We start from the raw sequence: 23,965 nt of genomic DNA, 5'->3' as shown, positions 1-23,965 counted from the left end.
TGTGTGCACTGGGTACCTACTTGTATATAAACCAGAGATAGCACAAGCAGCATATACAATGTAAATACTGTGTAGCACATAGAAGCTGCAGGTGTGTGCACTGGGTACCTACTTGTATATAAGCCAGATATAGCACTAGCAGCATATACAATGTAAATACTGTGTAGCACATAGAAGCTATAGGTGTGTGCACTGGGTAGCTACTTGTATATAAGCCAGAGATAGCACTAGCAGCATATACAATGTAAATACTGTGTAGTACATAGAAGCTATAGGTGTGTGCACTGGGTACCTACTTGTATATAAGCCAGAGATAGCACAAGCAGCATATACAATGTAAATACTGTGTAGTACATAGAAGCTGCAGGTGTGTGCACTGGGTACCTACTTGTATATAAGCCAGATATAGCACAAGTGGCATATACAATGTACATACTGTGTAGCACATAGAAGCTACAGGTGTGTGCACTGGGTACCTACTTGTATATAAACCACAGATAGCACAAGCAGCATATACAATGTAAATACTGTGTAGCACATAGAAGCTATAGGTGTGTGCACTGGGTACCTACTTGTATATAAACCACAGATAGCACAAGCAGCATATACAATGTAAATACTGTGTAGCACATAGAAGCTACAGGTGTGTGCACTGGGTACCTACTTGTATATAAACCACAGATAGCACAAGCAGCATATACAATGTAAATACTGTGTAGCACATAGAAGCTACAGGTGTGTGCACTGGGTACCTACTTGTATATAAACCACAGATAGCACAAGCAGCATATACAATGTAAATACTGTGTAGCACATAGACGCTGCAGGTGTGTGTACTGGGTACCTACTTGTATATAAACCAGAGATAGCACTAGCAGCATATACAATGTAAATACAGTGTAGCACATAGACGCTGCAGGTGTGTGCACTGGGTACCTACTTGTATATAAGCCAGAGATAGCACTAGCAGCATATACAATGTAAATACTGTGTAGTACATAGAAGCTATAGGTGTGTGCACTGGGTACCTACTTGTATATAAGCCAGAGATAGCACAAGCAGCATATACAATGTAAATACTGTGTAGTACATAGAAGCTGCAGGTGTGTGCACTGGGTACCTACTTGTATATAAGCCAGATATAGCACAAGTGGCATATACAATGTAAATACTGTGTAGTACATAGAAGCTACAGGTGTGTGCACTGGGTACCTACTTGTATATAAACCAGAGATAGCACAAGCAGCATATACAATGTAAATACTGTGTAGCACATAGAAGCTGCAGGTGTGTGCACTGGGTACCTACTTGTATATAAGCGAGAGATAGCACTAGCAGCATATACAATGTAAATACTGTGTAGCACATAGAAGCTATAGGTGTGTGCACTGGGTACCTACTTGTATATAAGCCAGAGATAGCACAAGCAGCATATACAATGTAAATACTGTGTAGTACATAAAAGCTACAGGTGTGTGCACTAGGTACCTACTTTTATATAAGCCAGAGATAGCACTAGCAGCATATACAATGTAAATACTGTGTAGCACATAGAAGCTACAGGTGTGTGCACTGGGTACCTACTTGTATATAAGCCAGAGATAGCACTAGCAGCATATACAATGTAAATACTGTGTAGCACATAGAAGCTACAGGTGTGTGCACTGGGTACCTACTTGTATATAAGCCAGAGGTAGCACTAGCAGCATATACAATGTAAATATTGTGTAGTACATAGAAGCTATAGGTGTGTGCACTGGGTACCTACTTGTATATAAGCCAGAGATAGCACAAGCAGCATATACAATGTAAATACTGTGTAGCACATAGAAGCTGCAGGTGTGTGCACTGGGTACCTACTTGTATATAAACCAGAGATAGCACAAGCAGCATATACAATGTAAATACTGTGTAGCACATAGAAGCTGCAGGTGTGTGCACTGGGTACCTACTTGTATATAAGCCAGATATAGCACTAGCAGCATATACAATGTAAATACTGTGTAGCACATAGAAGCTATAGGTGTGTGCACTGGGTACCTACTTGTATATAAGCCAGAGATAGCACTAGCAGCATATACAATGTAAATACTGTGTAGTACATAGAAGCTATAGGTGTGTGCACTGGGTACCTACTTGTATATAAGCCAGAGATAGCACAAGCAGCATATACAATGTAAATACTGTGTAGTACATAGAAGCTGCAGGTGTGTGCACTGGGTACCTACTTGTATATAAGCCAGATATAGCACAAGTGGCATATACAATGTAAATACTGTGTAGTACATAGAAGCTACAGGTGTGTGCACTGGGTACCTACTTGTATATAAACCAGAGATAGCACAAGCAGCATATACAATGTAAATACTGTGTAGCACATAGAAGCTGCAGGTGTGTGCACTGGGTACCTACTTGTATATAAGCGAGAGATAGCACTAGCAGCATATACAATGTAAATACTGTGTAGCACATAGAAGCTGCAGGTGTGTGCACTGGGTACCTACTTGTATATAAGCCAGAGATAGCACTAGCAGCATATACAATGTAAATACTGTGTAGCACATAGAAGCTGCAGGTGTGTGCACTGGGTACCGACTTGTATATAAACCACAGATAGCACAAGCAGCATATACGATGTAAATACTGTGTAGCACATAGATGCTGCAGGTGTGTGCACTGGGTACCTACTTGTATATAAGCCAGAGATAGCACAAACAGCATATACAATGTAAATACTGTGTAGCACATAGAAGCTACAGGTGTGTGCACTGGGTACCTACTTGTATATAAGCCAGAGATAGCACTAGCAGCATATACAATGTAAATACTGTGTAGCACATAGAAGCTGCAGGTGTGTGCACTGGGTACCTACTTGTATATAAACCAGAGATAGCACAAGCAGCATATACAATGTAAATACTGTGTAGCACATAAAAGCTACAGGTGTGTGCACTGGGTACCTACTTGTATATAAGCCAGAGATAGCACTAGCAGCATATACAATGTAAATACTGTGTAGCACACAGAAGCTACAGGTGTGTGCACTGGGTACCTACTTGTATATAAGCCACAGATAGCACAAGCAGCATATACAATGTAAATACTGTGTAGCACATAAAAGCTATAGGTGTGTGCACTGGGTACCTACTTGTATATAAGCCAGAGATAGCACTAGCAGCATATACAATGTAAACACTGTGTAGCACATAGAAGCTACAGGTGTGTGCACTGGGTACCTACTTGTATATAAACCACAGATAGCACAAGCAGCATATACAATGTAAATACTGTGTAGCACATAGAAGCTATAGGTGTGTGCACTGGGTACCTACTTGTATATAAACCAGAGATAGCACTGGCAGCATATACAATGTAAATACTGTGTAGCACATAGACGCTGCAGGTGTGTGCACTGGGTACCTACTTGTATATAAACCAGAGATAGCACAAGCAGAATATACAATGTAAATACTGTGTAGCACATAGAAGCTATAGGTGTGTGCACTGGGTCACTACTTGTATATAAACCACAGATAGCACAAGCAGCATATACAATGTAAACACTGTGTAGCACATAGAAGCTATAGGTGTGTGCACTGGGTACCTACTTGTATATAAGCCACAGATAGCACAAGCGGCATATACAATGTAAACACTGTGTAGCACATAGAAGCTACAGGTGTGTGCACTGGGTACCTACTTGTATATAAACCACAGATAGCACAAGCAGCATATACAATGTAAATACTGTGTAGCACATAGAAGCTACAGGTGTGTGCACTGGGTACCTACTTGTATATAAGCCAGAGATAGCACAAGCGGCATATACAATGTAAACATTGTGTAGCACATAGAAGCTACAGGTGTGTGCACTGGGTACCTACTTGTATATAAGCCAGAGATAGCACAAGTGGCATATACAATGTAAATACTGTGTAGCACATAGAAGCTACAGGTGTGTGCACTGGATACCTACTTGTATATAAGCCACAGATAGCACAAGCAGCATATACAATGTAAACACTGTGTAGCACATAGAAGCTACAGGTGTGTGCACTGGGTACCTACTTGTATATAAGCCAGAGATAGCACTAGCAGCATATACAATGTAAATACTGTGTAGCACATAGAAGCTACAGGTGTGTGCACTGGGTACCTACTTGTATATAAGCCAGAGATAGCACTAGCAGCATATACAATGTAAATACTGTGTAGCACATAGAAGCTACAGGTGTGTGCACTGGGTACCTACTTGTATATAAGCCACAGATAGCACAAGCGGCATATACAATGTAAACACTGTGTAGCACATAGAAGCTACAGGTGTGTGCACTGGGTACCTACTTGTATATAAACCACAGATAGCACAAGCAGCATATACAATGTAAATACTGTGTAGCACATAGAAGCTACAGGTGTGTGCACTGGGTACCTACTTGTATATAAGCCAGAGATAGCACAAGCGGCATATACAATGTAAACACTGTGTAGCACATAGAAGCTACAGGTGTGTGCACTGGGTACCTACTTGCATATAAGCCAGATATAACACAAGCAGCATATACAATGTAAACACTGTGTAGCACATATAAGCTACAGGTGTGTGCACTGGGTACCTACTTGTATATAAGCCAGAGATAGCACTAGCAGCATATACAATGTAAATACTGTGTAGCACATAGAAGCTGCAGGTGTGTGCACTGGGTACCTACTTGTATATAAGCCAGAGATAGCACAAGCAGCATATACAATGTAAATACTGTGTAGCACATAGAAGCTACATGTGTGTGCACTGGGTACCTACTTGTATATAAGCCAGAGATAGCACTAGCAGCATATACAATGTAAACACTGTGTAGCACATAGAAGCTACAGGGGTGTGCACTGGGTACCTACTTGTATATAAACCACAGATAGCACAAGCAGCATATACAATGTAAATACTGTGTAGTACATAAAAGCTACAGGTGTGTGCACTGGGTACCTACTTGTATATAAGCCAGATATAGCACTAGCAGCATATACAATGTAAATACTGTGTAGCACATAGACGCTGCAGGTGTGTGTACTGGGTACCTACTTGTATATAAACCACAGATAGCACAAGCAGCATATACAATGTAAATACTGTGTAGCACATAGAAGCTATAGGTGTGTGCACTGGGTACCTACTTGTATATAAGCCAGATATAGCACTAGCAGCATATACAATGTAAATACTGTGTAGCACATAGACGCTGCAGGTGTGTGTACTGGGTACCTACTTGTATATAAACCACAGATAGCACAAGCAGCATATACAATGTAAATACTGTGTAGCACATAGAAGCTATAGGTGTGTGCACTGGGTACCTACTTGTATATAAGCCAGAGATAGCACAAGCAGCATATACAATGTAAATACTGTGTAGCACATAGAAGCTGCAGGTGTGTGCACTGGGTACCTACTTGTATATAAGCGAGAGATAGCACTAGCAGCATATACAATGTAAATACTGTGTAGCACATAGAAGCTGCAGGTGTGTGCACTGGGTACCTACTTGTATATAAGCCAGAGATAGCACTAGCAGCATATACAATGTAAATACAGTGTAGTACATAGAAGCTACAGGTGTGTGCACTGGGTACCTACTTGTATATAAACCACAGATAGCACAAGCAGCATATACAATGTAAATACAGTGTAGTACATAGAAGCTATAGGTGTGTGCACTGGGTACCTACTTGTATATAAGCCAGAGATAGCACAAGCGGCATATACAATGTAAGTACTGTGTAGTACATAAAAGCTACAGGTGTGTGCACTAGGTACCTACTTGTATATAAGCCAGAGATAGCACTAGCAGCATATACAATGTAAATACTGTGTAGCACATAGAAGCTACAGGTGTGTGCACTGGGTACTTACTTGTATATAAACCAGAGATAGCACAAGCAGCATATACAATGTAAATACTGTGTAGCACATAGAAGCTACAGGTGTGTGCACTGGGTACCTACTTGTATATAAACCACAGATAGCACAAGCAGCATATACAATGTAAATACTGTGTAGCACATAGAAGCTATAGGTGTGTGCACTGGGTACCTACTTGTATATAAGCCACAGATAGCACAAGCAGCATATACAATGTAAATACTGTGTAGCACATAGAAGCTACAGGTGTGTGCACTGGGTACCTACTTGTATATAAGCCACAGATAGCACAAGCAGCATATACAATGTAAATACTGTGTAGCACATAGAAGCTGCAGGTGTGTGCACTGGGTACCTACTTGTATATAAGCCAGAGATAGCACTAGCAGCATATACAATGTAAATACTGTGTAGCACATAGAAGCTACAGGTGTGTGCACTGGGTACCTACTTGTATATAAGCCAGAGATAGCACAAGCGGCATATACAATGTAAACACTGTGTAGCACATAGAAGCTACAGGTGTGTGCACTGGGTACCTACTTGTATATAAGCCAGTAATAGCACAAGCGGCATATACAATGTAAATACTGTGTAGCACATAGAAGCTGCAGGTGTGTGCACTGGGTACCTACTTGTATATAAACCACAGATAGCACAAGCAGCATATATAATGTAAATACTGTATAGCACATAGAAGCTGCAGGTGTGTGCACTGGGTACCTACTTGTATATAAGCCAGAGATAGCAAAAGCAGCATATACAATGTAAATACTGTGTAGCACATAGAAGCTGCAGGTGTGTGCACTGGGTACCTACTTGTATATAAGCCAGAGATAGCACTAGCAGCATATACAATGTAAATACTGTGTAGCACATAGAAGCTACAGGTGTGTGCACTGGGTACCTACTTGTATATAAGCCAGAGATAGCACTAGCAGCATATATAATGTAAATACTGTATAGCACATAGAAGCTGCAGGTGTGTGCACTGGGTACCTACTTGTATATAAGCCAGAGATAGCAAAAGCAGCATATACAATGTAAACACTGTGTAGCACATAGAAGCTACAGGTGTGTGCACTGGGTACCTACTTGTATATAAGCCAGAGATAGCACTAGCAGCATATACAATGTAAATACTGTGTAGCACATAGAAGCTACAGGTGTGTGCACTGGGTACCTACTTGTATATAAGCCAGAGATAGCACTAGCAGCATATACAATGTAAATACTGTGTAGCACATAGAAGCTACAGGTGTGTGCACTGGGTACCTACTTGTATATAAGCCACAGATAGCACAAGCGGCATATACAATGTAAACACTGTGTAGCACATAGAAGCTACAGGTGTGTGCACTGGGTACCTACTTGTATATAAACCACAGATAGCACAAGCAGCATATACAATGTAAATACTGTGTAGCACATAGAAGCTACAGGTGTGTGCACTGGGTACCTACTTGTATATAAGCCAGAGATAGCACAAGCGGCATATACAATGTAAACACTGTGTAGCACATAGAAGCTACAGGTGTGTGCACTGGGTACCTACTTGCATATAAGCCAGATATAGCACAAGCAGCATATACAATGTAAACACTGTGTAGCACATATAAGCTACAGGTGTGTGCACTGGGTACCTACTTGTATATAAGCCAGAGATAGCACTAGCAGCATATACAATGTAAATACTGTGTAGCACATAGAAGCTGCAGGTGTGTGCACTGGGTACCTACTTGTATATAAGCCAGAGATAGCACAAGCAGCATATACAATGTAAATACTGTGTAGCACATAGAAGCTACATGTGTGTGCACTGGGTACCTACTTGTATATAAGCCAGAGATAGCACTAGCAGCATATACAATGTAAACACTGTGTAGCACATAGAAGCTACAGGGGTGTGCACTGGGTACCTACTTGTATATAAACCACAGATAGCACAAGCAGCATATACAATGTAAATACTGTGTAGTACATAAAAGCTACAGGTGTGTGCACTGGGTACCTACTTGTATATAAGCCAGATATAGCACTAGCAGCATATACAATGTAAATACTGTGTAGCACATAGACGCTGCAGGTGTGTGTACTGGGTACCTACTTGTATATAAACCACAGATAGCACAAGCAGCATATACAATGTAAATACTGTGTAGCACATAGAAGCTATAGGTGTGTGCACTGGGTACCTACTTGTATATAAGCCAGAGATAGCACTAGCAGCATATACAATGTAAATACTGTGTAGCACATAGACGCTGCAGGTGTGTGTACTGGGTACCTACTTGTATATAAACCACAGATAGCACAAGCAGCATATACAATGTAAATACTGTGTAGCACATAGAAGCTATAGGTGTGTGCACTGGGTACCTACTTGTATATAAGCCAGAGATAGCACAAGCAGCATATACAATGTAAATACTGTGTAGCACATAGAAGCTGCAGGTGTGTGCACTGGGTACCTACTTGTATATAAGCGAGAGATAGCACTAGCAGCATATACAATGTAAATACTGTGTAGCACATAGAAGCTGCAGGTGTGTGCACTGGGTACCTACTTGTATATAAGCCAAAGATAGCACTAGCAGCATATACAATGTAAATACAGTGTAGTACATAGAAGCTACAGGTGTGTGCACTGGGTACCTACTTGTATATAAACCACAGATAGCACAAGCAGCATATACAATGTAAATACAGTGTAGTACATAGAAGCTATAGGTGTGTGCACTGGGTACCTACTTGTATATAAGCCAGAGATAGCACAAGCGGCATATACAATGTAAGTACTGTGTAGTACATAAAAGCTACAGGTGTGTGCACTAGGTACCTACTTGTATATAAGCCAGAGATAGCACTAGCAGCATATACAATGTAAATACTGTGTAGCACATAGAAGCTACAGGTGTGTGCACTGGGTACTTACTTGTATATAAACCAGAGATAGCACAAGCAGCATATACAATGTAAATACTGTGTAGCACATAGAAGCTACAGGTGTGTGCACTGGGTACCTACTTGTATATAAACCACAGATAGCACAAGCAGCATATACAATGTAAATACTGTGTAGCACATAGAAGCTATAGGTGTGTGCACTGGGTACCTACTTGTATATAAGCCACAGATAGCACAAGCAGCATATACAATGTAAATACTGTGTAGCACATAGAAGCTACAGGTGTGTGCACTGGGTACCTACTTGTATATAAGCCACAGATAGCACAAGCAGCATATACAATGTAAATACTGTGTAGCACATAGAAGCTGCAGGTGTGTGCACTGGGTACCTACTTGTATATAAGCCAGAGATAGCACTAGCAGCATATACAATGTAAATACTGTGTAGCACATAGAAGCTACAGGTGTGTGCACTGGGTACCTACTTGTATATAAGCCAGAGATAGCACAAGCGGCATATACAATGTAAACACTGTGTAGCACATAGAAGCTACAGGTGTGTGCACTGGGTACCTACTTGTATATAAGCCAGTAATAGCACAAGCGGCATATACAATGTAAATACTGTGTAGCACATAGAAGCTGCAGGTGTGTGCACTGGGTACCTACTTGTATATAAACCACAGATAGCACAAGCAGCATATATAATGTAAATACTGTATAGCACATAGAAGCTGCAGGTGTGTGCACTGGGTACCTACTTGTATATAAGCCAGAGATAGCAAAAGCAGCATATACAATGTAAATACTGTGTAGCACATAGAAGCTGCAGGTGTGTGCACTGGGTACCTACTTGTATATAAACCACAGATAGCACAAGCAGCATATATAATGTAAATACTGTGTAGCACATAGAAGCTGCAGGTGTGTGCACTAGGTACCTACTTGTATATAAGCCAGAGATAGCACAAGCAGCATATACAATGTAAATACTGTGTAGCGCATAGAAGCTGCAGGTGTGTGCACTGGGTACCTACTTGTATATAAGCCAGAGATAGCACAAGCAGCATATACAATGTAAATACTGTGTAGCACATAGAAGCTGCAGGTGTGTGCACTGGGTACCTACTTGTATATAAGCCAGAGATAGCACAAGCGGCATATACAATGTACATACTGTGTAGCACATAGAAGCTGCAGGTGTGTGCACTGGGTACCTACTTGTATATAAACCACAGATAGCACAAGCAGCATATACAATGTAAATACTGTGTAGCACATAGAAGCTACAGGTGTGTGCACTGGGTACCTACTTGTATATAAGCCAGAGATAGCACTAGCGGCATATACAATGTAAATACTGTGTAGCACATAGACACTGCAGGTGTGTGCACTGGGTACCTACTTGTATGTAAACCAGAGATAGCACTAGCAGCATATACAATGTAAATACTCTGGAGCACATAGAAGCTACAGGTGTGTGTAATATTCTTCCAAAAACAGCTTTTAAATTTGAAAGTACATGAAAGAAAACAATCCCCTAGATTACGAGTCTTGCGTTAGGGTTAAAAAGCAGCGTTGAGAGGTCCCAACGCTGATTTTTAACGCCCGCTGGTATTACGAGTCTGGCAGGTACAGGTGTACCGCTCACTTTATTTCCGAGACTCGAGCATACCGCAAATCCACTTACGTAAATTGCGTATCCTATCTTTTTAATGGGATTTTCCTATTACCTATTAACCGCTAAACCGAGGCCCCCCCCACATCGCAAACACTATATTAAAATTTTTAACCCCTAATCTGCCTAACCGGACATCGCCGCCACTTCAATAAATGTATTAACCCTTAAACCGTCGCACTCCCGCCTCGCAAACACTAGTTAAATATTAACCCCTAATATGCCATCCCTAACATCGCCAACACCTACCTACATTTATTAACCCCTAATCTGCCGACCCCAACGTTGCCGAAACTATATTAAATTTATTAACCCCAAAATCTAAGTATAACCCTAACACCCCCCTAATTTAAATATTATTTAAATAAACTGAAATAAAATTACTACAATTAAATAAATTATTCCTATTTAAAACTAAATACTTAACTATAAAATAAACCCTACGCTAGCTACAATATAACTAATAGTTACATTTGTAGCTAGCTTAGGGTTTATTTTTATTTTACAGGCAACTTTGTATTTATTTTAACTAGGTACAATAGTTATTAAATAGTTATTAACTATTTAATAGCTACCTAGTTAAAATAAAGACAAATATACCTGTAAAATAAATCCTAACCTAAATTACAATTATACCTAACACTACACTATAATTAAATTAATTACCTAAATTAACTACAATTAATTACAATACAATTAAATAAACTAAATTACGAGAACCCCCCCCCCTAAATTACAGAAAATAATAAAATAATTACAAGTTTTTTAAACTAATTACACCTAATCTAATCTCCCTAATAAAATAAAAAAGCCCCCCAAAATAATAAAAATCCCTACCCTGAAATGTGTCAGCGGAAAAACCTTGGGATGTTATTGCCCGCTTCCATTTCTTTACATACAAGGAGCAGATTGCCAGAGCAATGTTTTCCAATCCGACCCTCCATGAACGTTTTCAGGGCATACAGGTATTTCCCGATCTCTCACAATATACAATCCAGAAGAGGGCCACTTTCAGAGAGGCTACTAAGAAGTTGAGACAACAGGGCATCAAATATCGGTGGGGATACCCCACGAAATTACTTATTCAAAAGGAAGGACATCTATTTTTTGCCATGACGCCAGACAGAGTTTTCCAGTACCTTAAGAACTGGGACCCAATGCAGTCTACTTCTACCAGAAAGGACCCACACACCAGCCGTACTCATCAACCTCCAGAGGAGCCAGTCCAGCCTCTAAACGCAGTAACCCTTCTAAGCCCCTCTGCTACAGAATGGCATCCTCTGCCACAGAGACAATCTTTTTCCAAGCTCACGTCCCCTAATAGAGATGAGCTGACAAAGCCAGACCCCATGAGCACAAAGGATTTGCCCACAGAAGGTGTTGATGTTCTGGACTCTGACTGACCTGAGTGCCCGAGGCGATAAGTATTAATGTTTAAGGAGAGAGGAGACGGGGGCGTTCTGTACTTTCTTTTTTTTTGTTTTCTTCTATTTACTGTTAATTAACAATGTTTATGTGCTCTTTTGCAACTGATTATCTATGTTTGTTTTGCTTACCAAGAGAGACATTTGAAAAAGTTGGACTTCTCCTAATTCTTGCTAATAATGTTTCATAGCATTCATAAAGAATAATTCATATACGAGCCGAATGAGAAGTAATCTATCACTAGTTCATATGCCTGACCAGCTTTCTATATTGCCAAATAGCAAGTGATTGTGTCATGGGTCGCAGTTGAGACAGGGGGACTTAGCTTTAAGGCGTAGGGGTTAGGGGTACTCAGTCCGGAGGTCAAGTTACTGTTAGCCATGTTCTACCATAACTAGGATATGTATAACAGTAATATTCTCATATATGCTTGGAAGATTGGTGAAGGATTAACATACGTTTCGATGTTCAAGTCATATGCCATTATAATATTTTTCCTTTGTGCTAAGCAGTTTGACCCATTAGTACTGTTCCAAGAAGTTTAATATGTACATCAAAGAACATTTAATTTTTTTTTATATACCTAATTATTGTTGATCCACAGAATTTTCTATGTCTAACTTGTTCACGGACCAGGTGAAAACGGGTTTCTACTAGCTGTTCTACCTGATTGCCTCTCTGTGATGCCAAATACCTTGAGATAGTGTTTCTGGTCACAGTTGTGACTCAGTAGATTGGCGTTGGGGAGTAGGCGGTCGGGTAGCCCAGAGTGAAAAATAGGTGAATGACTGGGACATTATAACAAAACTAGGTTATATATTATTCTGCTTTTTTTCTCTCCAGATGTTAAGCTTGATCCTCTGTTTGTATTGTTCCAACCTATCCTGATTAGAATGGGATGGTTATTCAACACATAGACAAGATATATATATATATATATTTTTATGTTTATGTATCCCTGGGCGATATTTTTTATGAGCAACTGTATTTATTTGCCGACTAGGTCTACTGTTATGCTCTGTTTGGCCGGTAGGTGGAGCCCTGGGCCACTACTAGGGTGGTCTCCTCCAACCCTGACAACAATTTTAGTGGGCCGTGGGCTTTGCCTGCAGGGGAGACAGATCAACAGAACCATATCAATCTGTAAGCTTCTATTTCATTTACATTTCCAATCCGTATGTTTATATTTTATCTGCATTTGGGACAATGATATTACGAAATGCTGTGTTATGCTACCCTACAAGTAGTTATACCCCATTATGTATCTCAACGAGTTACATGTGAAGATTGATGGTAATAGGGATTACAGATATCAACACTGAGTCTCCCTGACATGTTTCGCCCTTAGCCTCTCGTCAGCCACCCATTAAGCCCTTGACTTTGCAGAGTACACTCTCTAACGTAATATATAATATGATTATTTTAGACCCCCAAGATTTATTATATGATTACGATAATTGAGCTGCATTAGGAGATAAAACATTGTTTCTTTTCTTTTGGCTTGTCCTTTTTCCCTTTAATACCTACTCTAGTTTGTAGTTATATCTAATCTCCTAGAAACAATGAATTATATTATCTGTCTTTGCCTTTGTCAAGTACGACATTAGACCTCCAGGTCCCCTGTCACCTTCTAAACTGTGCCCCAGTGACGTGACAACTTCAGGTTAATTGTTTAACAGTTACATAGTAATGATGACCCCCAGTGTCTCCCTTCCCTTTTTTTTTTCTCTATAATTCAGACTTGATTACTAATGCTTGTTTATTATATTTTTCCCAGCTGCCGGTTTTACTGGTAGCCATTTCGTAGTTACTCACGAGTTTCACCCCCCATGAAACATAAGTTTACACAGTAAACACCAGATCACAGATTCTATAATTTATTTTCGCCTATAAGAGCAAATCAATCTTTTGTTTCTTTTCTCTTTATCACTTTCAGCATTCGAGTTAACCAGCCCGGACATTAGGGCCTAAGATACCTATACAGGTTCTCTTCTGGTCCTAAAAGCTTTTGGATTTTTCTTTGAGCTTGCCTAGTAGTCCTCCACCCATAGCCCTATATTTTTTCCTGTTCCATTATCCTCGTGTTAGTTCCTCTTGTGTAGTGTTATCTGTTGTTTATCCCTTTTTTTTTTTTTCTCTCTCTCTCTTTCTCCCCTTCTCTTTTCTTCTTCTCGTCTGATATCCTACTATGAATCAACCAACAATGGTGACATTTCTTACTCTTAATGTAAAAGGTTTGAACACCCCCAACAAGCGGAGCCTACTGAAAAAAATTCTTAAGTCTCATGGTGGTGATGTGGTCTTCCTTCAGGAGACTCACTGGGCCTCCTCATAGGTTCCATCTATTAAATTCCCTCAGTACTCAGATATTTTCCACTCGACATATAAAGATAAGTCTAGAGGGTCTCTATCCTAATCGGGAGACATATTCCAATTGACCCACCAGATAAGCGACGAAGAGGGACGGTTTCTCATTCTGATCTGCAAGTTGAATAATCAATTGTTCATGCTAGTCAATGTATATGCTCCAAACCAGAGAGACAAGTACTATTCCTAAAAAAACTTTTAACTTCAGTTGATAGACTGAAGCAGGGGACCCTTATAGTTGGGGGAGATCTTAACCTTGTCTGGGATCCATAGATGGATAAGAAAATACCAGCGTTTAAAACCTCAGACTCCTATTCTCTTTCGGTGGCCCCTAAATTTCGAAATGTAATATTCCAAAATTCCCTGTATGACGTTTGGAGGGCATTTCACCCAGATTCGAGAGACTACACTTATTTCTCAGCTTCTCATAGATCTTATTCTCGCCTTGATTACTTCTTTGTTGACTCATGGACGATGAATCTAGTAAAGGAAGCGAGAACCCACTATTGTGTCTGGTCAGATCATGACGCAGTTTCTTTTAAGATTAAAAGTGGAGAAACCCATACGGCTTCACCGTCTTGGAAATTCCCTAAATTTCTTCTAAAGGATGTTCTGTTCATCCAACACCTCCAGGAAGAGATACAACAATTCCTCGCAATAAATAAGGAGGGACAGACCTCTCACCAGGTGAGATGGGCGGCTTTGTAAGCTTTCCTAAGGGGGAAATGCATCTCCAAGCTTGCCAAGATACGTAAGCTCTCCAAAGCTCCTCTAGGCAAATTATTGTACGAGCTGAGATCAGCAGAGTGTCAGAACAGAGCAAATCCATCCCAGCAAAATTCTGCTGAAGTTGTGCGCTTGAGGGGTTTGGTAAAGAACTTGTAACTCAGTAGGATCCAGAAAGCGTTAGCTACTTTTAAACAAGTATACTATCACAAGAGCAACAAAGCTGACTCTTTATTAGCTAATAAGCTCAAATGCCGTACGGCTGCAGCTAGAATTCCGTTTATTCTGCACAAAGGCCGGAAAGTATATGCTCTGGCAGATATTGGATCTGCATTTGCGGAGTTCTATGAGAATTTATACAGCATTAAAGCTGATGGGTCATTTGAGGAGGCCTCTGTCGAAGAGATATCCCAGTACCTCCAAAAACTACACCTACCTACACTTACAGAAGAGAATAGAGTCAGGCCAGAGAGATCATGTTATCCCTTAAAAATCTTAAAAATAATAACGCGCCGGGACCAGACGGCTTCCCCGGATGCTTCTACAAAAAGTTCTCAAACCAACTTATGCCGGCTCTCCGGTCTCTTTTTAATGAAATTAAAGCAGAGGGTAAATTACTACGTGAATTTCTGGAGGCTTCTATAATTACTATTCTCAAGCCAACCAAGGACCCCACATTATGCAGTAGCTATTGTCCGATCTCGCTGATAAATGTGGACACTAAACTTTATTCTAAACTCCTGGCAGACAGAATGGTCTCCCTTCTCCCTTCTCTTATACACATAGACCAGGTGGGGTTCACCAAAGGAAGTTATTAAATAGTTAATAACTATTAACCTACTTACAGGTATATTTGCATTTATTTTAACTAGGAAGTTATTAAATAGTTAATAACTATTTAATAACTATTGTACCTAGTTAAAATAAAAACAAAGTTGCCTGTAAAATAAAATTATACTATGTTATATTGTAGCTATCGTATGGTTTATTTTATAGGTAAGTATTTAGTTTTAAATATGAATAATTTATTTAATAATAGTATTTTTATTTAGATTTATTTAAATTATATTTAAGTTAGGGGGGGTTAGGGTTAGACTTAGGTTTAGGGGTTAATAACTTTATTATAGTGGCAGCGACATTGGGGGCGGCAGATTAGGGGTTAATAATTGTAGGTAGGTTGCGACGACATTGGGGGCGGCAGAATAGGGGTTAATAACTATAATGTAGGTGTCGGCGATGTTGGGGGCGACAGATTAGGGGTTCATAAGTATAATGTAGGTGGCGGCAGTGTACGGAGCGGCAGATTAGGGGTTAATAATATAATGCAGGTGTCGGCGATGTCGGACGGCAGATTAGGGGTTAATAAGTGTAAGATTAGGGGTGTTTAGACTCGGGGTTCATGTTAGGATGTTAGGTGTAGACATAAAAAGTATTTCCCCATAGGAATCAATGGGGCTGCGTTAGGAGCTGAACGCTGCTTTTTTGCAGGTGTTAGACTTTTTTTCAGCCGAATCTGCCCCATTGATTCCTATGGGGAAATCGTGCACGAGCACGTTTTGCCAGCTTACCGCTACCGTAAGCAGCGCTGGTATTGAGGTGAGATGTGGAGATAAATTCTGCTCTACGCTCACTTTTTTGCGGCTAACGCCGGGTTTCTAAGAACCCATAATACCAGCGTTAATGTAGGTGAGCGGTAAGGAAAAACTGTGCGTTAGCACCGCACACCATTACCGACAAAAACTCGTAATCTAGCCGAAAGTTAATTATACTTTTAAATCAATAAATAAAATATCTTGAAAATACAGCTTAATCACCGACATATAATATGGATTCACAAAGAAATACTTTATTACGAGCTACGGCTGCAACCAATTAAATGAAGTAGTATGCAGGTAGCCCATAATATGTTAGGGCATTCATGCGCTGGCAGAGGCAGAATTACACAATGTGTGCCCCATATACCTTCCACAAATAATAAAAAGTTATGTTTTAATGGGTATGGGGTCTGACGACATTAGGTATTGTGTGCGACTCCCTGTTTAAAGATCATCAGCACTTTATCTTATTTGAGGCTCCTATGTTTGATATCGTTTGTTGAACCCTGGTTTAGCAAGAGAGACACAATAAAGACAATTCTATAGGAAAATACAGACATGCTCCACAACAGAGGACAATCATTTTCCAACTATAGGAATATGTTTTAATATGTCCTGTTTTAGAAGCAATACATTATAAAAAATTATAATATATTTTGAAGCTAGAAACCAAAATGTAAGTAGCTGAGACTGTCGGTGTCAGGGCTTCTCCAACCACATCAAACATAGTACCTGCTATTCTCCAATATTTCTTATTTAGGTCAGGATACAGTAAAGGGAGGGTTGCTGCTACCACCAGTATAGCCGTACTATCCACCACCACTGGGAACGATTAAAGGGGTCTAAAAAATTGCGGTACAGTAAAGGGAGGGGATCCCCTTTATAACTAGTGGTTAATACAGTTCTCACAACGTAATGGTACCGAGCTGCACACAGTAGTTACAGGGTAGAGTAAAGGTACAGGATGCCCTTTATAACTAGTGGTTAATACAAGTCTCACCTAGCATAACAAGCACACGTCAGCCTTGCACATAATATGACAAGCACAAGCCAGCCACATGCACAGCACAAGAAGCACACACCTAGCATGATAAGCATACGCCAGCCACGTGCATAACATGACAAGCCCATGAACCTACCGTTTGGTGACTATTGAAGTAGTGGACGAGCCTCCTGAGGTTGTTTTGGAGGTTGGAATAACACCAATACCTGGTCACTTCAGCCCTGATATAAAAAACAAAAGTTTTTTTTTATAGAAGCTAATCTGTATACAAGATGCTTATCATAAAACACAACCCACCCTCCAGTGCAGTAGTTAGTCCAGCTTTCCACAAATCTCCCACTCCAGCAGTGCTCCCACTCACCCCTCAACTTATACCCCTCTAGTAGTGCAGGGGTTACTCCCACTCACCCCTCAACTTATACCCTTCTAGTAGTGCAGGGGTTACTCCCACTCACCCCTCAACTTATACCCTTCCAGCAGTGCAGGGGTTACTTCCACTACCCTCAAATCATACCCCTCCAGCAGTGCAGGGGTTACTCCCACTACCCTCAACTAATACCCTTCCAGCAATGCAGGGGTAACTTCCACTCACCCCTCAACTTATACCCTTCTAGTAGTGCAGGAGTAACTATAGACAATTCAGGAAAGAGCAGTGCATTTTAGGATTGGTGCAATATGGCGGCAGCTGAATGTAAAATCAACTGTAAGCAACGTGACCTGCTGGATGCGAGGTCTGAAGCAGGTGCAAACTAGTATGTTCCATATTTAGGAGTCAGTAACATTCATAGAATAAGACAAAGAATAAGGAGCTAGAATTGAGATCATTGGCAGCCATGGCACACGAGATTCGTCAGGCCCTGGTCTCAAGTGTGAGTATATCATTGCCCTTAGTGCCCGGCACCTGGACATGTCAGCCGTGACTGTAGTGCCACCTGCACCTAGTATCTATGGGCTCCCAGGATGTTGTGCAGAGAAGAGGCCTAGGTTTGTGTGTTTTCTGCAGTGAGAATGATTGGTGAGGGTGAGAGCACTCAATTTTTTTTTTTACTCAGCTTGGATGATTTTGAGGAGGCCATGACGAGTGGCATCTGTTCTGTCACTCTTAATGGGCATGTTTCTAAATAGTTTGGAAAACCTACATTAAAAGGACGTGCTCACCTGGGGCATGGCTGACAGTCAGACGGCACAAGGCGTTGCTAAGCAACCACTAATGTAAACCTCAATGTGCAGGCATTACTAGCGAAAAGTGGGGGGAACACTTAACACAGATGGTGCACTTTATTAAAGAAAAATAGTGTAATGCTAAAAACAACAGCACTGTTCATGCAAAAATATGCAGGTGCAGAGTTATAGTGTAGCTATGGCCAGATGGTAGATGGGCTAAGTTAGGAGCACCAGAAAAGGGCTTGTCTTACGCGTTTCGGCTCCTCCTGAGCCTTATTCATAGACTGCATAGTGGCCAATTCTAATATGCAAATTTATATAGGCTAACCTAACATTTGATTGGTTGATAACGCCCTGGTCAGCTATCCAATGGTTAAAGGGGTAAGGAGACAACACCCAGTTATGTGAATCTACACAGTGAGAGGTCTGTATAGCATACCTAAAAGCTAAAACTAATATTACTAATATAACTAATATAATATAAATAAACATATATATATGTATATATGTATATCAGTGGAAATGTGTATGTATAAATAGATCCAAGGGGCCTCAAGTTACAGCTTAGATAAACATGGAGAGGCATCCCAATGTATGTGACACAAAAAAAAATCATTTATGTAAGAACTTACCTGATAAATTAATTTCTTTCATATTGGCAAGAGTCCATGAGCTAGTGACGTATGGGATATACATTCCTACCAGGAGGGGCAAAGTTTCCCAAACCTTAAAATGCCTATAAATACACCCCTCACCACACCCACAATTCAGTTTAACGAATAGCCAAGAAGTGGGGTGATAAGAAAGGAGCGAAAGCATCAAAAATAAGGAATTGGAATAATTGTGCTTTATACAAAAAAAATCATAACCACCACAAAAAGGGTGGGCCTCAAGGACTCTTGCTAATATGAAAGAAATGAATTTATCAGGTAAGTTCTTACATAAATTATGTTTTCTTTCATGTAATTAGCAAGAGTCCATGAGCTAGTGACGTATGGGATAGCAGATACCCAAGTCACTAGAGAGGAAGGGATAAAATAAAGACAGCCAATTCCGCTGAAAAAATAATCCACTACCCAAATCAAAAGTTTAAATTTTTATAATGAAAAAAACTGAAATTATAAGCAGAAGAATCAAACTGAAACAGCTGCCTGAAGTACCATTCTACCAAAAACTGCTTCTAAAGAAGAGAAAACATCAAAATGGTAGAATTTAGTAAAAGCATGCAAGTATCCAGAGATGCTAAAACCTCCCTAAGCAATAAGCGGAGGTGTTCAAGCTTAAATTTAAATGCTGTCATCTCAGAATCAGACTGAAGTAACGCCTTCCCTGAGTCTGACATGTCACCCACAGATAGAAGCTCACCTGCCTCGGCTTCTGAGTATTGTGAGGGTATATCGGACACAGGCATTAAAGCGTCAGAAAGCTCTGTATTAATTCTAGCCCCAGAGCTGTCTCGCTTTCCTTGTAACCCTGGCAGTTTGGAAAATACCTCTGTGAGAGTAGCATTCATAACTGCCGCCATGTCCTGTAAGGTAAAAGAATTAGACGCGCTAGATGTACTTGGCGTCACTTGAGCGGGAGTTATAGGTTCTGACACATGGGGAGAGCTTGATGGCATAATCTCCCTCTTTTCAGTCAGAGAATCCCCTGGAGATAAATCTTTAAGCGCCATAATATGGTCTTTATAGTTTATAGAAATTTCAGTACATTTAGTACACATTCTAAGAGGGGGTTCCACAATGGCTTCTAAACATATTGAACAAGGAGTTTCCTCTATGCCAGACATGTTTAACAGACTAGTAATGAGACCAGCAAGCTTGGAAAACACTTTAATAAAGGTAAAACAGCAATTAAACAAAAACGTTACTGTGCCTTTAAGAGAAAAAAACTAGCACTTAAACTGCAAAACAGTGAAAAAATACAGTAAAATCTTTGAAATTTTTACAGTGTGAATAAGGGACTAAAGCAGCATTGCACCCACTTGCAAATGGATGATTAACCCCTTAGGCCTTAAACCGGATTGAAAAACGTTAAACGTTAAAAATCAATTGAGCACCATGCCACAGCTCTGCTGAGGCTCCTACCTGCCCTTAAATACGATTTTGTGCAGAAATAACCCCTTTGAAATGGTTCTCAGATGCCAGAGGACTCTTCTAGGGAAGTTGGATGTCTCAGTCTGTATTAAAACGGTGCAGTTAGAGCGCTAAAATAGGCCCCTCCCACCATGTACTGGATGTCAGAGGGGCCTTAAGAAAAACATAATTTATGTAAGAACTTACCTGATAAATTCATTTCTTTCATATTAGCAAGAGTCCATGAGCTAGTGACGTATGGGATGGGGATATACATTCCTACCATACCCACAATTCAGTTTAACGAATAGCCAAGAAGTGGGGTGATAAGAAAGGAGCGAAAGCATCAAAAAAATAAGGAATTGGAAGAATTGTGCTTTATACAAAAAAATCATAACCACCACAAAAAAGGGTGGGCCTCATGGACTCTTGCTAATATGAAAGAAATTAATTTATCAGGTAAGTTCTTACATAAATTATGTTTTCTTTCATGTAATTAGCAAGAGTCCATGAGCTAGTGACGTATGGGATAGCAGATACCCAAGATGTGGAGCTTCCATGCAAAAGTCACTAGAGAGGGAGGGATAAAATAAAGACAGCCAATTCCGCTGAAAAATTAATCCACTACCCAAATCAAAAGTTTAAATTTTTATAATGAAAAAAACTGAAATTATAAGCAGTAGAATCAAACTGAAACAGCTGCCTGAAGTACCATTCTACCAAAACTACTTCTAAAGAAGAGAAAACAACAAAATGGTAGAATATAGAAAAAAGATGCAAAAGAAGACTAAGTCATTACTTTGCAAATCTGATCAACAGAAGCTTCATTCTTAAAAAGCCCAGGAAGTAGAAACTTACCTAGTAGAATGAGCCGTAATCCTCCGAGATGGGAATCCACCCGACTCAAAATAAGCATGATGAATCAAAAGTTTAACCAAGATGCCAAATAAATGGCAGAAGCCTTTTGACCTTCCTAAAATCAGAAAAGATAACAAAATAGACTAGAAGTCTATCTGAAATCTGAATAGCTTCAACATAGGATTTAAAACTCTTACCATATCCAAAGAATGTAAGAATCTGACCAAAGAAGTTTTAGGAAAACAATAATTCCTCCCTAATGTTGTTAGAATTTACAGCTTTAGGTAAGAATTGAAATGAGGACAGCAAAAAACACCTTACCCTGATGAAAAAATCAGAAAAAGGAGATTCACAAGAAAAAACAGATAATTCAAAAACTGTTCTAGCTGAAGAGATGTCCAAAAAGAACAATACTTTCCATGAAAGTAATTAATGTCCAGAGCAAGCATATGCTCAAATAGAAGAGCCTGAAAAGCCTTCAGAACCAAATTAAAACTCCAAGGAAGAGAAATTGGCTTAATGACGGATTTGATACGAATCAAAAACCTGAACAAAATGATGAATATCAGGAAGCAACACTGCCCTATTCTGATAAAAAAATCAGAAAAAGAATTTCACAAGAAAGAGCAGATAACTCAGAAACTCTTCTAGCAGAAGAGATAGCCAAAAGGAACAATACTTTCCAAGAAAGTAATTTATGTTCAGAGAATGCATAGGGTCAAACGGAGGAGCCTAAAAAGCCCTCAGCACCAAATTGAGAAAAATACTAAGAAATGTAGGTCTTCCAAACTCGATAATAAATCTTTCTAAAGACAGATTTACGAGTCTGAAACACAGTATTAATCAATAAGTCAGAGAAACCTCTATGACTAAAAATCAAACGTTCAATCTCCATCCCTTCAAATTTAGTGATTTGAGATCTTGATGGAAGAATAAGCCTTAAGAAAGAAGGTCTGGTCTTAACGGAAGTGTCCAAGGTTGGCAACTGGCCATCCGAATGAGATCCGAATACCAAAACCTGAGAGGCCATGCTGGAGCCACCAGCAGTACAAACAAACACTCCATTAGAATTTTGGAAATTACTTTTGGAAAAAGAACTAGAGGCGGAAAGATGTAGGCAAAATGATAATCCCAAGGAAATATCAATGCATACACTTCTTCCGCCTGAAGATCCCCGGACCTGAATAGGCCCCTGGGAAATTCTTATTCAGATGAGATGCCAACAGATCTAATTCTGGAAACCCTTACATCTGAAAAACGAAAAACATATCTGGGTAAGAGAGACCATTCTCCCGGAAGTAAAGCTTGATTAACAGAGATAATCCGCTTCCCAAATGTCTATACCTGGGAAAAAAACCACAGAATTTAGATAGGAGCTGGATTTAGCCCAAGCCAATATCCGAGATACTTCTGTCCCAGCCTAAGGACTGATAGTCCCACCCTGATGATTGACATACACCACAGTTGTGACATTGTCTGAAAAACACTAAACGTCTCTTCTTCAAAAGAAACTAACTGAAGAACTCTGAGAAAGCACGGAGTTCTAAAAATAACAAATGGTAATCTCACCTCCTGAGATTTCCAAACCCCTTGTGCTGACAGAGATCCTCAGACAGCCTCCCAACCAAAAAGACTCACATCTGTAAAGATCTTGGCCCAGGTTGAAAGAAACGAAGAAACCTGTAGAACTAAATGATGGTGATCTTAACCATCAAAACAAGATAGTTAAACATTAGGATCTGAAGATTTAGAATATAAAAACCTAGAATCTCTGCACCATTATCCAGCATAAAAAACTGGAAAGGCTTTCTATGAAAATGAGCAAGGGAATTGAATCCAACGCTACAGTCATAAAACCTAAAACTTCCATGCATATATAGCAACTGAAGGAAATAATAGAGACTGAAGGTACTGACAGACGGAACCCAAAATTGTCACTTGTCTGTTTAGAGACAAAGACAGTGATCCAAACTATCTGGAAACCTAAAAAAGGTGACCCTTGTGTGAGGAATCAAGAGATTTTGAAAAAAAGATCCTCTAACTATGTCCTGAAAGAACAAAGTTGAATCATATGAGATTCCACAGCCTCAGAAAATAATCTGAATGAAAACAGAAAATAAAGATATGCATCTATTGTATCTAATGAAAACAAATAATGCCATCACTGATCAACAAAAGGCAGAATAGACCATATAAATACCAATCTAAAAGATGATACATTTATATAACAAAAAGATTTTCTATCTT

General features: G+C 39.8%; 1 protein-coding gene across 1 annotated transcript in view; it reads right to left on the bottom strand.

The window, feature by feature from the left end:
- The window catches only part of FHIP1B (FHF complex subunit HOOK interacting protein 1B), a gene marked incomplete in the record, with an annotated part of 380,930 nt that overhangs the window by 234,586 nt on the left and 122,379 nt on the right, over window positions 1-23,965 (bottom strand). Inside the window, 1 exon segment of the mRNA XM_053708840.1 lies at window positions 17,758-17,842.

Source organism: Bombina bombina, chromosome 3 (assembly GCF_027579735.1).
Source record: "Bombina bombina isolate aBomBom1 chromosome 3, aBomBom1.pri, whole genome shotgun sequence".
NCBI lineage: Eukaryota > Metazoa > Chordata > Amphibia > Anura > Bombinatoridae > Bombina > Bombina bombina.
This window is presented reverse-complemented; position numbering and strand designations above follow the sequence as displayed.